We start from the raw sequence: 15,258 nt of genomic DNA on the forward strand, positions 1-15,258 counted from the left end.
GACCTCTCTCTGTGTGTTCTATCATGATGAGACCTCTCTCTGTGTGTTCTATCATGATGAGACCTCTCTCTGTGTGTTCTATCATGATGAGACCTCTCTCTGTGTGTTCTATCATGATGAGACCTCTCTCTGTGTGTTCTATCATGATGAGACCTCTCTCTGTGTGTTCTATTGTGTTGAGACCTCTCTCTGTGTGTTCTATCATGTTGAGACCTCTCTCTGTGTGTTCTATTGTGTTGAGACCTCTCTCTGTGTGTTCTATTGTGTTGAGACCTCTCTCTGTGTGTTCAACCATGTTGAGACCTCTCTCTGTGTGTTTTATTGTGTTGAGACCTCTTTACGTGTGTTTTATTGTGTTGAGACCTCTCTCTGTGTGTTCTATTGTGTTGAGACCTCTCTCTGTGTGTTCTATCATGATGAGACATCTCTCTGTGTGTTCTATTGTGTTGAGACATCTCTCTGTGTGTTCTATCATGTTGAGACCTCTCTCTGTGTGTTCAACCATGTTGAGACATCTCTCTGTGTGTTCTATCATGATGAGACCTCTCTCTGTGTGTTCAACCATGTTGAGACATCTCTCTGTGTGTTCTATCATGTTGAGACCTCTCTCTGTGTGTTCAACCATGTTGAGACATCTCTCTGTGTGTTCTATCATGATGAGACCTCTCTCTGTGTGTTCAACCATGTTGAGACATCTCTCTGTGTGTTCTATCATGATGAGACTCTCTCTGTGTGTTCTATCATGATGAGACCTCTCTCTGTGTGTTCAACCATGTTGAGACATCTCTCTGTGTGTTCTATCATGTTGAGACCTCTCTATGTGTGTTCTATCATGATGAGACCTCTCTCTGTGTGTTCTATCATGTTGAGACCTCTCTATGTGTGTTCTATCATGATGAGACCTCTCTCTGTGTGTTCTATCATGTTGAGACCTCTCTCTGTGTGTTCTATCATGATGAGACCTCTCTCTGTGTGTTCAACCATGTTGAGACATCTCTCTGTGTGTTCTATTGTGTTGAGACATCTCTCTGTGTGTTCTATCATGTTGAGACATCTCTCTGTGTGTTCAACCATGTTGAGACATCTCTCTGTGTGTTCTATCATGTTGAGACTCTCTCTGTGTGTTCTATCATGTTGAGACATCTCTCTGTGTGTTCTATCATGATGAGACCTCTCTCTGTGTGTTATATCATGATGAGACCTCTCTCTGTGTTCTATCATGATGAGACCTCTCTCTGTGTGTTCTATCATGATGAGACCTCTCTCTGTGTGTTCTATCATGTTGAGACATCTCTCTGTGTGTTCTATCATGATGAGACCTCTCTCTGTGTGTTCTATCATGATGAGACCTCTCTCTGTGTGTTCTATCATGATGAGACCTCTCTCTGTGTGTTCTATCATGATGAGACCTCTCTCTGTACAGTCAATAACACAATAGAAACATCTGTATACGGTTTGTGCAAATGAAGTAAGGAGGTAAGGCAATATATAGGCCAATAGTGGGGAAGTAATTACAATGTAGCAATTTACACTGGAGTGATATATGTGCAGATGAGGATGTGCAAGTAGAAATACTGGTGTTCAAAAGAGCAGAAAAACAAAAACAAATATGGGGATGAGGTAGCTGCTCTGACAGCTGACGCTTAAAGTTAGTGAGGGAGATATCAGTCTCCAATGTCAGTGATTTTTGCAGTTCGTCCCAGTCATTGGCAGCAGAGAACTGGAAGGAAAGGTGGCCAAAGGAGGTGTTGGCTTTGGGGATGACCAGTGAAATATACCTGCTGAAGCACGTGCTACGGGTGGGTGTTGCTATGGTGACCAGTCAGCTGAGATAAGGCGGGGCTTTACCTGGCAAAGACTTATAGATGACCTGGAGCCAGTGGGTTTGGCGACGAATATGTAGTGAGGGTCAGCCAACGAGAGCATACAGGTCGCAGTGGTGGGTGGTATAAGGGGCTTTGGTGACAAAACGGATGGCACTGTGATAGACTGCATCATATTTGCTGAGTAGAGTGTTGGAGGCTATTTTGTAAATGACATCGCCGAAGTCGGGGATCGGTAGGATGGTCAGTTTTACGAGGGTAAGTTTGGCAGCATGAGTGAAGGATGCTTTGTTGCGAAATAGGAAGCCAATTCTAGATTTAACTTTGGATTGGAGATGTTTGATGTGAGTCTGGAAGGAGAGTTTACAGTCTAACCAGACACTTAGGTATTTGTAGTTGTCCACATATTCTAGGTCAGAACCGTCCAGAGTAGTGATGCTAGTCGGGTGGGCAGGTGTGGGCAGCAATCGGTTGGAAGAGCATGCATTTAGTTTTACTAGCATTGAAGAGCAGTTGGAGGCCACGGAAGGAGAGTTGTATGACATTGAAGCTCGTTTGGAGGTTAGTTAACACAGTGTTCAAAGAAGGGCCAGAAGTATACAGAATGGTGTCGTCTGCGTAGAGGTGGATCAGAGAATCACCAGCAGCAAGAGCGACATCATTGATGTATACAGAGAAAAGTGTCGGCCCGAGAATTGAACCCTGTGGCACCCCCATGGAGACTGCCAGAGGTCCGGACAACAGGCCCTTCGATGTTGAGACCTCTCTGTGTGTTCTACCTATTGCATTGTATGACATTCTGTATTATCACCACATCAAGGTCTGAACCAGTAAAAAGCAGAGCTGTTGTTCCATCTTCTAATGATGACAGTCATGTTGAGACCTCTATGTGTTCCAGCTATAGTTCATAAGATGAGTGTTATAGTACTGCTGCATGTATTCTGTAGGCGCTGTCTCTGTCTCTGGCTGTCTGTCTCTGTCTCTGTCTCTGTCTGGCTGTCTGTCTCTGTCTCTGTCTCTTTCTGGCTGTGTCTCTGTCTCTCGTCTGTCTGTCTCAGTGTCTCTGTCTCGGTCTCTCTGTCTCTCTGTCTTTCTGTCTCGGTGTCTCTGTCTGTCTGGCTGTCTGGTTGTCTGGCTGTGTCTCTGTCTGTCTGTCTCTGTCGCGGTGTCTCTGTCTCTCTCCAGAGGTTACTGTTTCTTAGCAAATCCAATGCTGGCTGTAATCAACAAAATTATCCAAGGGAAGGCTCTGATTGGCTACTGTGATCCAACCTGTGACTTCTCTGCCAGGTCTGTGATTTGGCTGTGGCATTAAAAAAGATGAGGTGTGTGTCCCAATTGGCACCCTATTCCCTATATAGTGCACTACTTTAGACCAGGTCCAAATGGAAACCTATTCCCTATGTAGTGCACTACTTTAGGCCAGGACCAAATGGAACCCTATTCCCTATGTAGTGCACTACTTTAGACCAGGACCAAATGGAACCCTATTCCCTATGTAGTGCACTACTTTAGACCAGGGCCAATTGGCACCCTATTCCCTATGTAGTGCACTACTTTAGACCAGGACCAAATGGAACCCTATTCCCTATATGTAGTGCGCTACTTTTAACCAGGCCCCATGGAACTCTTATCGATAGAAGGCCTTATGTAGGGAATAGGTTGCCATCTGGGACGCAAATAGGTAATGAGAATTGATTTGATGTAGGATCTTAATTTGAGCCAGTTTACTACAGAATGAAAATAATCCTGCAGATACAAGAAATGTAAATGTAAATATAAATAATTTGTAAAAAAATTTGGAGGGGTAGTCGGAAATTTGAAATTGGACATGACAAACTTCAGAAACCCTTTTCAACCTCATACTCCACAAGCTTTACATTTCCTGCATCGCTGGAAAGTTCTCCTGCAAGAGGCTGATCAAAGTAAGATCTTACACCTGTATGTTATGACATGATTGCACATAGGTAGGTCTGTTTTCCTGTACTGCTGGACGTGGGACAGCGTGTTTTACTGTTCAGATGGGATGACAGCTTGTTTTACTGTTCAGATGGGATGACAGCTTGTTTTACTGTTCAGATGGATGACAGCTTGTTTTACTGTTCAGATGGGATGACAGCTTGTTTTACTGTTCAGATGGGATGACAGCTTGTTTTACTGTTCAGATGGATGACAGCTTGTTTTACTGTTCAGATGGGATGACAGCTTGTTTTACTGTTCAGATGGATGACAGCTTGTTTTACTGTTCAGATGGGATGACAGCTTGTTTAACTGTTCAGATGGATGACAGCTTGTTTTACTGTTCAGATGGGATGACAGCTTGTTTTACTGTTCAGATGGGATGACATCTTGTTTTACTGTTCATATGGATGACAGCTTGAGGATTTAATTCCTGCTTGTTGTTGTATATGTCTATACTGTGTGTCTTGATCGTTGATATCATAGGATGATGCTATAACATGTAAACTATTAATCATACATAATTATAAACATGTCTTGAGCATTTTTCAAACATATGTTATACCTACTTCTGAGAGAAGCAGCGTTTTGTGTTTTAGTTCTGGTGATTTTAATACCAACAGATAGTGGTTTAGACAGAGATAAATACTGGGGGATTGGAATAATTACCTTGTTAGAGAAACTGGATTCATAACAGCATACTCCTATATTCAGCATAAAAAAATATGCTGAAATGATATTTTTTCTCGGCTCTTATTCAAAGCTCTTTACTGCCCCCTGCGGGAGGCTACAGGAACTGCATCTCTGAAACAAAGGAACACAGGTGTTGTTAATCTATTAGATAATAACTACAGTGTCAACGATAGCAGATAACGTTGTTTGTTATGATGATGTTAACCTGTATTATGAGAGATGATGATGGACCTGTAGGACTCTGTACAGGGAATGTGGTGTCATATGAGACATGGAAACGTTACTGAAAAAACCTCTTCCATTAATCAACAGCCCTCTGTGCAGAAGGTTCATTCCCCATTTGCATCCCTTTGGTATTTGAAGCAGAAATTATGCACCGATATTGCATTTTAAATGCCAGTCATATTAAATGAGCGTGGAATATTTCCACATGGAAAATTAATCAATCAGATTTTTTTAAAATAATAATTTAAAAAATAATTAATGAATAAAGAATTGCTAAATTGCCAAAATTCAAGCCGTTTGACATGTCCCTCTGTGCACTCTGTGACATCTAGGAACATTTAAACCCACTTCACCTTTCTCCACGTTTTAACATAGTTTTAAAGACATTGTTATTTATTATTCATTTTAATGTGATTTAGTGTTTCATTTTAATGTGGTTTAGTGATTCATTTTAATGTGGTTTAGTGATTCATTTTAATGTGGTTTAGTGATTCATTTTAATGTGGTTTAGTGATTCATTTTAATGTGGTTTAGTGATTCATTTTAATGTGGTTTAGTGATTCATTTGAATGTGATTTAGTGATTCATTTGAATGTGATTTAGTGTTTCATTTTAATGTGATTTAGTGATTCATTTTAATGTGATTTAGTGATTCGTTTGAATGTGATTTAGTGTTTCATTTTAATGTGATTTAGTGATTCATTTTAATGTGATTTAGTGATTCATTTTAATGTGATTTAGTGATTCATTTTAATGTGATTTAGTGATTCATTGTAATGTAATTTTGTTTCATTTTGATGATTAAGTGATTCATTTGAATGTGATTTAGTGTTTTTAGTGTTTTTTCATTTGAATGTGATTTAGTGATAGACATGCGTTAACATGTCAACCCTGTTACTTAGATAGACATGCTAATCAACAGCCCATAGATAGACTGCTAACACCTCAACAGATAGACAGGCTAACACATCAACCCTGTTACCCATAGATAGACATGCTAATTACCTCACCCTGTTGCATTTTAGAATGCCAGTCACCCTTTACCCATAGATAGACAGGCTAACATCAATTTACCACATGGAAAATTAAACACATCAATTTTTTTAAATAGATAATAATAAAAAAATAATTAATGAATAAATAGATAAACATGCTAACACCTTAACCCTTTACCCTCTGTGGAGATAGACATGCTAACATTTAAACCCTGTCACCCATAGTTTTAAGACATTTTAAAGACATTGTTATTTATTATTCATTTTAACATTTAGTGTTTCATCAACCCTGTTACCCAGTGTTTTAATGCTAATTTAGTGTTGTTACCCATAGATAGACATGCTAACATTTCAACCCTGTTACCCATAGATAGACATTAACACCTCAACCCTGTTGTGATAGATAGACATGCTGAACACCTCAACCCTGTTACCCCATAGATAGACATTTAATGTGATCAACCCTGTTATTTGAATAGATAGACATGTTAAATTTTAATGTTATTTAGATGATTCATTTTAATGTGATCAACCCTGATTCATTAGAATGTGATTTAGTGATTCATTTCAATGTGATTTAGATAGACATTTGAATGTTATTTAGTGTTACCCATTTTAATGTGATTTAGTAATTCATTTTAATGTGTTACCCATGTGATAGACATTTAAATGTCAATTTAGTGTTTCATAAGATAGAATGTGATTTAGTGATTCATTAGAATGATTTAACATTTCAATTTAGTGTTTTTAGTAGTTTTTTCATTTGAATGTGATTTAGTGATAGACATGCTAACACATCAACCCTGTTACCCATAGATAGACATGCTAACACATCAACCCTGTTACCCCATAGATAGACATGCTAACACCTCAACCCTGTTACCCATAGATAGACATGCTAACACATCAACCCTGTTACCCATAGATAGACATGCTAACACATCAACCCTGTTACCCATAGATAGACATGCTAACACATCAACCCTGTTACCCATAGATAGACATGCTAACACCTCAACCCTGTTACCCATAGATAGACAGGCTAGAAATGTTGTAACAATGTACATATTTTTGTGAAGCTTCCATGTTAAACATAACAAGCTTCCATTTTCACTGTCACCAGGTGATTTATGGCTGATTTACGGTCAACTCTGTCACAGTCAACTCTGTCACAGTCAACTCTGTCACAGTCAACTCTGTCACGGTCAACTCTGTCACAGTCAACTCTGTCACGGTCAACTCTGTCACAGTCAACTCTGTCACAGTCAACTCTGTCACAGTCAACTCTGTCACAGTCAACTCTGTCACGGTCAACTCTGTCACAGTCAACTCTGTCACGGTCAACTCCTTGCTTCATTTGGCACTTAACAGGAACTTACTATATATTATTATATTTATTTTTATTTTACCTCTTGAGATGGAAAGAGGTGTTTTTTTTTATTAAGTTACACATGCACTTCATGACAATGTTAAAATTAGATGAAATCAAAAGTAATTTTTTTTCACCAAGTTACACTACCCAAAAGGGACTTGTTTTCGTGGAATGACCCATGTGGGTCATTTTCAGACCGTGCCAAAGAGATCTGGAACAAAAATGACAAAGAAACAAAGTATATGAATCAAAGTATATGAATCAAATGATATGAATCAAATGATATGAATCAAATTATATGAATCAAATGATATGAATCAAATGATATTAATCAAATTATATGAATCAAATGATATGAATCAATTTCAGGTGAGTAATGATAAGTGTTGTTGAGCTATTCAGCTAATCCTTCCGTATCCATGGATACCCTCTATTGTTCCCCTTAGTGGTTGTAGTTAGTACAGGAGATGGCCTTGGCTGACTTTATAACCTCCAGATCTGTGGAGGATCAGGTGGATTGGGTCGATATGGCCCCTCTCAACACAGGTTGATGCTTCACAGGCGGACAGCATGCTCTGTCATCTCTGAAATACCTCGCTCAGCCCCCCCCCCCCACCCAAATCTTTATATTTTGTATCCTATTCACAGAGATACATAGAGGTAGTTTTAGTAGTATGGTTTTTCATCAGAGTCATGGGTGTTAAAGGCAGGACAGTGAGACGTATTTAAACAATTAATAGATCTTATGTGATTTTATTGGGGGGGGCTGAGTTACTCTCTAAACAGCACTGAATAATCTGTTCTTAAATTCAAATAGTGAGAACATAAACAAAACATGCCTTTTGTTTCTTAAATAAATATCAGAGTGACAGTCAATATACTGGCCAAAACCTCATCCTACATGTCCTTTTGTTGGAAAAAAAGAGATCTGCAAATTGATGTCAGAAATCTTTTCATTTATAGTCCTTTATATTCCTGGCACTGGCCAAAACCCAAGGGTGTTAAAATAAAACCCTGAGCAAATAATGCCTTACTATCGCTAATGGAAGCGGAATGTTAAATTATGTAAATGAGTTCTAGAACCCATTAGGAACACGGCCAGTTTTAATAAATTGGGTATCTGTTCTACTTCTTATCAAGCCAGTTGGCACGGTAATGCATGGGAGAGGTACATTTCATTTCATGTTAATTGCTCTTCATAATGTTATTCCTGCCTCTGTGACCTAATGAGAGATACTGTAATATATTATTACAAACTTTGGGAAGCGGTTTTTGGGGGGTTTTAATTGGCGACAATAATAAAGTATGTTGGGGACATGTCTCTACTAATCTGACAGGCCAATTAGAGGATGGTTTATGTGGGTTCACACTGTGTGTCGTCGGTGTTGGCCTAAATGGCCCGTCCCATTCACAATTCCTTGTTTTTCTGTGGGATTTTTTTTTTTTACAGGTATTTGATTCATATCAATTTAAAAGATATTATCTGCAATGATTTTGTGACAAATTAACCCTTCGAATAAGTTCTGAGTTTGGAAATAAAATGAATGATTGGACTGGTGTATTCTAGTAAACCAGACAACGTGTTAAAGTCTCCTCCTGATGACAGCATGTCTACTGGGCTTCTTGGGAGATAAATATATGCCCCGATGTTGCCCCGGCAGCTGCCCAACGTTCTGCCAACGTCACATCTAAAAAGGAAGCCGCCAAGGCTTTCAGGACACATTTTGTGATTCGTCAACATCGCCCCCTGAGGAGCAATTCTACAGACAACTGGCTGGGAGAGAGAAGATGAGTCCTTAACCCACAGTTTAAGCTGCTTAGTGTGTTAGTAGAAGAATGTAGGAATGTGTCCAAAATGGCACCCTATTCGCCTTTGTAGTGCACTGGGTTCTGGTCAAAAGTAGTGCACTACGAAGGGAATAGGGTGCCCTTTTGGGACGTGCCCTCTGAGTGCTTACTCACTCATATATATGTGTGTGTGCTGCTGAAGTGTCGTTTAGTCTGCAGATCCTCTTAGCATAAAGAAAGTGTTGATACATACTAAAGACTATTGCAGTGTGGCTCAGTTTGATAATCTGGTGGCTGCAGAACAAACCTACCGCTGGTATTAAACCATAACACAACTTTGTAATCTGTAATCCCTCTGGGGTGAACCAGTCCTCTCATTTCCTCAAATTCCTAAAGTCCTTGTCCTACCTTGCCTCGGGTCTGTGGAGTTTTGGTGGTGGACTTCCTCGTGGGTTTTGGTGGTGGACTTCCTCGTGGGTTTTGGTGGTGGACTTCCTCGTGGGTTTTGGTGGTGGACTTCCTCGTGGGTTTTGGTGGTGGACTTCCTCGTGGGTTTTGGTGGTGGACTTCCTCGTGGGTTTTGGTGGTGGACTTCCTCGTGGGTTTTGGTGGTGGACTTCCTCGTGGGTTTTGGTGGTGGACTTCCTCGTGGGTTTTGGTGGTGGACTTCCTCGTGGGTTTTGGTGGTGGACTTTCGTGGGTTTTGGTGGTGGACTTCCTCGTGGGTTTTGGTGGGTTTTGGTGGTGGACTTCCTCGTGGGTTTTTGGTGGACTTCCTCGTGGGTTTTGGTGGTGGACTTCCTCGTGGGTTTTGGTGGTGGACTTCCTCGTGGGTTTTGGTGGTGGACTTCCTCGTGGGTTTTGGTGGTGGACTTCCTCGTGGGTTTTGGTGGTGGACTTCCTCGTGGGTTTTGGTGGTGGACTTCCTCGTGGGTTTTGGTGGTGGACTTCCTCGTGGGTTTTGGTGGTGGACTTCCTCGTGGGTTTTGGTGGTGGACTTCCTCGTGGGTTTTGGTGGGTGGTGGTTTTGGGTTTTGGTGGTGGACTTCCTCGTGGGTTTTGGTGGGGTTTTGGTGGTGGACTTCCTCGTGGGTTTTGGTGGTGGACTTCCTCGTGGGTTTTGGTTTGGGTTTTGGTGGTGGACTTCCTCGTGGGTTTTGGTGGTGGACTTCCTCGTGGGTTTTGGTGGTGGACTTCCTCGTGGGTTTTGGTGGTGGACTTCCTCGTGGGTTTTGGTGGTGGACTTCCTCGTGGGTTTTGGTGGTGGACTTCCTCGTGGGTTTTGGTGGTGGACTTCCTCGTGGGTTTTGGTGGTGGACTTCCTCGTGGGTTTTGGTGGTGGACTTCCTCGTGGGTTTTGGTGGTGGACTTCCTCGTGGGTTTTGGTGGTGGACTTCCTCGTGGGTTTTGGTGGTGGACTTCCTCGTGGGTTTTGGTGGTGGACTTCCTCTGGACTTCCTCGTGGGTTTTGGTGGTGGACTTCCTCGTGGGTTTTGGTGGTGGACTTCCTCGTGGGTTTTGGTGGGTGGGTTTTGGTGGTGGACTTCCTCGTGGGTTTTGGTGGTGGACTTCCTCGTGGGTTTTGGTGGTGGACTTCCTCGTGGGTTTTGGTGGTTTGGTGGTGGACTTCCTCGTGGGTTTTGGTGGTGGACTTCCTCGTGGGTTTTGGTGGTGGACTTCCTCGTGGGTTTTGGTGGTGGACTTCCTCGTGGGTTTTGGTGGTGGACTTCCTCGTGGGTTTTGGTGGTGGACTTCGTGGGTTTTGGTGGTGGACTCGTGGGTTTTGGTGGTGGACTTCCTCGTGGGTTTTTGGTGGACTTCCTCGTGGGTTTTTTGGTGGACTTCCTCGTGGGTTTTGGTGGTGGACTTCCCGTGGGTTTTGGTGGTGGACTTCCTCGTGGGTTTTGGTGGTGGACTTCCTCGTGGGTTTTGGTGGTGACTTCCTCGTGGGTTTTTGGTGGACTGACCTCGTGGGTTTTGATGAGACGTGGGTTTTGTGGTGGACTGCCTCGTGGGTTTTGGTGGTGGACTTCCTGCGTGGGAAAGTGGACAGAGGGTTTTGGTGGTGGACTTCCTCGTGGGTTTTGGTGGTGGACTTGCCGTGGGTTTTGGTTTTCAGCGTGGGTTTTGGTGGTGGACTTCCGTGGGTTTTGGTGGTGGACTTCCCGTGGGTTTTGGTGGTGGACTTAACGTGGGTTTTGGTGGTGGACTTCCTCGTGGGTTTGGTGGTGGACTTCCTGGGTTTTGGTGGTGACTTCCTCGTGGGTTTTGGTGGAAACTTCAAAGTGGGTTTTGGTGGTGGACTTCCTCGTGGGTTTTGGTGGTGGACTTGGTGGACTTCCTCGTGGGTTTTGGTGGTGGACTTCCTCGTGGGTTTTGGTGGTGGACTTCCTCGTGGGTTTTGGTGGTGGACTTCCTCGTGGGTTTTGGTGGTGGACTTCCTCGTGGGTTTTGGTGGTGGACTTCCTCGTGGGTTTTGGTGGTGGACTTCCTCGTGGGTTTTGGTGGTGGACTTCCTCGTGGGTTTTGGTGGTGGACTTCCTCGTGGGTTTTGGTGGTGGACTTCCTCGTGGGTTTTGGTGGTGGACTTCCTCGTGGGTTTTGGTGGACTTCCTCGTGGGTTTTTGCCTGTCGTGGGTTTTGGTGGTGGACTTCCTCAGGGTTTTGGTGGTGGAAGCAAGGACTTCCTCGTGGGTTTTGGTGGTGGACTTCCTCGTGGGTTTTGGTGGTGGACTTCTCGTGGGTTTTGGTGGTGGACTTCCTCGTGGGTTTTGGTGGACTTCCTCGTGGGTTTTGGTGGTGGACTTCTCGTGGGTTTTGGTGGTGGACTTCCTCGTGGGTTTTGGTGGTGGACTTCCTCGTGGGTTTTTTGGTGGGTTTTGGTGGTGGACTTCCTCGTGGGTTTTGGTGGTGGACTTCCTCGTGGGTTTTGGTGGTGGACTTCCTCGTGGGTTTTGGTGGTGGACTTCCTCGTGGGTTTTGGTGGTGGACTTCCTCGTGGGTTTTGGTGGTGGACTTCCTCGTGGGTTTTGGTGGTAGACTTCCCGTGGGTTTTGGTGGTAGACTCGTGGGTTTTGGTGGTGGACTTCCTCGTGGGTTTTGGTGGTGGACTTCCTCGTGGGTTTTGGTGGTGGACTTCCTCGTGGGTTTTGGTGGTGGACTTCCTCGTGGGTTTTGGTGGTAGACTTCCTCGTGGTTTTTTGGACTTCCTCGTGGGTTTTGGAGACTTCCTCGTGGGTTTTGGTGGTGGACTTCCTCGTGGGTTTTGGTGGAGACTTCCTCGTGGGTTTTGGTAGTCGTGGGTTTTGGTGGTGGACTTCCTCGTGGGTTTTGGTGGTGGACTTCCTCGTGGGTTTTGGTGGTGGACTTCCTCGTGGGTTTTGGTGGTGGACTTCCTCGTGGGTTTTGGTGGTGGACTTCCTCGTGGGTTTTGGTGGTGGACTTCCTCGTGGGTTTTGGTGGTGGACTTCCTCGTGGGTTTTGACACTCGCAGTGATGTCACGGTGTCTTTCCTTGAGGTTTGACAAGAAGAAAGTTGATCGCCGTTCATCTCCTTCTCACTGTTCACTTGATTCAAAATAGTTTCTATGTTCGTTTAGAGAAGAAAAAGAGTAGTTAAGCAATTGGGTAGACTGTTCATTTTCAAAAGTATATCACCTCTAATCATGATTCACCTCTTTGGGTATTATTTTTCCCCAAATCTCTGACCTCATGCTCCCTTGATGAGACTGATTTGAGGTAATGCCTCATACGTGAGCTGCTAGAGAAAGAGACAGAGAGAGTTTCTCTTTGCTGGAAAGTTGCCTTTTTTCAGCACTCTTATCCGTTTGTCCCAGACGTATAACGTCTATTACAGAGCCTGATGTTGATGACGAAATGTTTGAAACCAAAGAAGAAGAATACAAGTAATGCAATTGGTCAACTCTTATTAAAAACTTCGTAAGGATCCGCCCCCTTTTTGTTTCCTCTGAAAAGACATATTCAGCTGTAACTGCCTGTAGTTCAGGCATTAAAGCAAGGATATAGGTAACTCTTATTAATAAACTAGTTATTTCACTCAAATCTCATTCTCACGGTTTAAACATTTCACCAGACACTCTTATCCAGAGTAATTTACAGGAGTGTGTACATACTGTTTTACATACTGGTCCCCTGTGGGAATGGAACCCACAACCCTGGTGTTGCAGGAGCCCTGCTCTACCAACTGAGCCACACAGAACTCCTGTTGGTAGATGAAGTTTTAGAGACAACTAGAAAGAAAGAGAGAGAGAGAGCGAGAGAGAGAGAGAGAGAGAGAGAAAGAAATGGAGAAAGGAAGAGAGAGAGGAAGATAGAGACGTAAAGAGTTTATTTTTGTTGGAAAGTTGTCTTTGCGTCTGTCTGTCTGTCTGTCTGTCTGTCTGTCTGTCTGTCTGTCTGTCTGTCTGTCAAAGCCCCAGATGTATAAAGCCTAGTTCAGAGCCTGCCTGATGTTGAGACTTGGCTAGCTCTATAAAGACCTATTGATTTCATGATCCTTGGGCAAAGTAAAACGTCTGCTCTTCGTTGAGGAATTAGAGCTGCACAAATGTGCAGATACATTTTCTCTCTCCTCTTCAATCACCAGGAGACAGATACCTTGGAGCTGTTTAACGTTCATTTGCATGAACTCTCTGGTGACTTAGAGAAAGGAAAAGAACAGGGGAAAAGTTATTTCAAAAAGTCTGTTGTCAAGTAAGTTCGAGGGAGACAAAGTCCGGAGTAGAGTTTCACCCCACAGACATTAGGTAGAGATGTTTGTCGTTTGTAAGAAACGTCTGCTTCAGTGCTGAGATATGTTCAGTATTACTTATTTCACTCTGGTTGGGTGTATATGGCAGAACGTGTTCAATTGATCCTAGATAGGTTTGTTATCCTTTCAGACAGTAGTCTTGAAATGTGTTAAATTGATCCTAGATAGGTTTGTTATGCTTTCAGACAGTAGTCTTGAAATGTGTTAAATTGATCCTAGATAGGTTTGTTATCCTTTCAGACAGTAGTCTTGAAATGTGTTAAATTGATCCTAGATAGGTTTGTTATCCTTTCAGACAGTAGTTTTGAAATGTGTTAAATTGATCCTAGAAAGGTTTGTTATCCTTTCAGACAGTAGTTTTGAAATGTGTTAAATTGATCCTAGATAGGTTTGTTATCCTTTCAGACAGTAGTCTTGAAATGTGTTAAATTGATCCTAGATAGGTTTGTTATCCTTTCAGACAGTAGTCTTGAAATGTGTTAAATTGATCCTAGAAAGGTTTGTTATCCTTTCAGACAGTAGTCTTGAAATGTGTTAAATTGATCCTAGAAAGGTTTGTTATCCTTTCAGACAGTAGTCTTGAAATGTGTTAAATTGATCCTAGATAGGTTTGTTATCCTTTCAGACAGTAGTCTTGAAATGTGTTAAATTGATCCTAGAAAGGTTTGTTATCCTTTCAGACAGTAGTCTTGAAATGTGTTAAATTGATCCTAGATAGGTTTGTTATCCTTTCAGACAGTAGTTTTGAAATGTGTTAAATTGATCCTAGAAAGGTTTGTTATCCTTTCAGACAGTAGTCTTGAAATGTGTTAAATTGATCCTAGATAGGTTTGTTATCCTTTCAGACAGTAGTCTTGAAATGTGTTAAATTGATCCTAGATAGGTTTGTTATGCTTTCAGACAGTAGTCTTGAAATGTGTTAAATTGATCCTAGATAGGTTTGTTATCCTTTCAGACAGTAGTCTTGAAATGTGTTAAATTGATCCTAGATAGGTTTGTTATCCTTTCAGACAGTAGTTTTGAAAGTAACACTCACGAGCCAAAACGGAAAATTGTACACAACATCATCCATTTTCATATGATATGTTACGTCCTGCAAAAACAGCAACAAACCGTTTTATATGACCGTTTATGTATCTTATTATATTAACTACTTATATTCATTTTCATATAAGATAAGAGACATTTCTACCAAACCCTTAAGGATGTCTGAAAGTAGAACTAGTTCTCTGTACAAGTAGAGCATCTCAACACCTGGTGACTTTGTGACTAGTCGAGAAAGTCAATTAGCCCCCTTGTTTAGCCCCCTCGTTTAGCCCCCTCGTTTAGCCCCCTTGTTTAGCCCCCTCGTTTAGTCCCCTCGTTTAGCCCCCTGGTTTAGCCCCTCATTTAGCCCCCTGGTTTAGCCCCCTGGTTTAGCCCCCTGGTTTAGGCCCCTCGTTTAGGCCCCTCGTTTAGCCCCTCGTTTAGGCCCCCTCGTTTAGCCCCCTCGTTTAGCCCCCTCGTTTAGCCCCCTCGTTTAGGCCCCTCATTTAGCCCCCTCGTTTAGCCCCCTTGTTTAGGCTCCCTCGTTTAGGCCCCCTCGTTTAGCCCCCTCGTTTAGCCCCCTCGTTTAGGCCCCCTCGTTTAGCC

Source organism: Oncorhynchus tshawytscha, unplaced genomic scaffold, assembly GCF_018296145.1.
Source record: "Oncorhynchus tshawytscha isolate Ot180627B unplaced genomic scaffold, Otsh_v2.0 Un_scaffold_6295_pilon_pilon, whole genome shotgun sequence".
In the NCBI taxonomy this organism is placed as follows: Eukaryota; Metazoa; Chordata; class Actinopteri; order Salmoniformes; family Salmonidae; genus Oncorhynchus; species Oncorhynchus tshawytscha.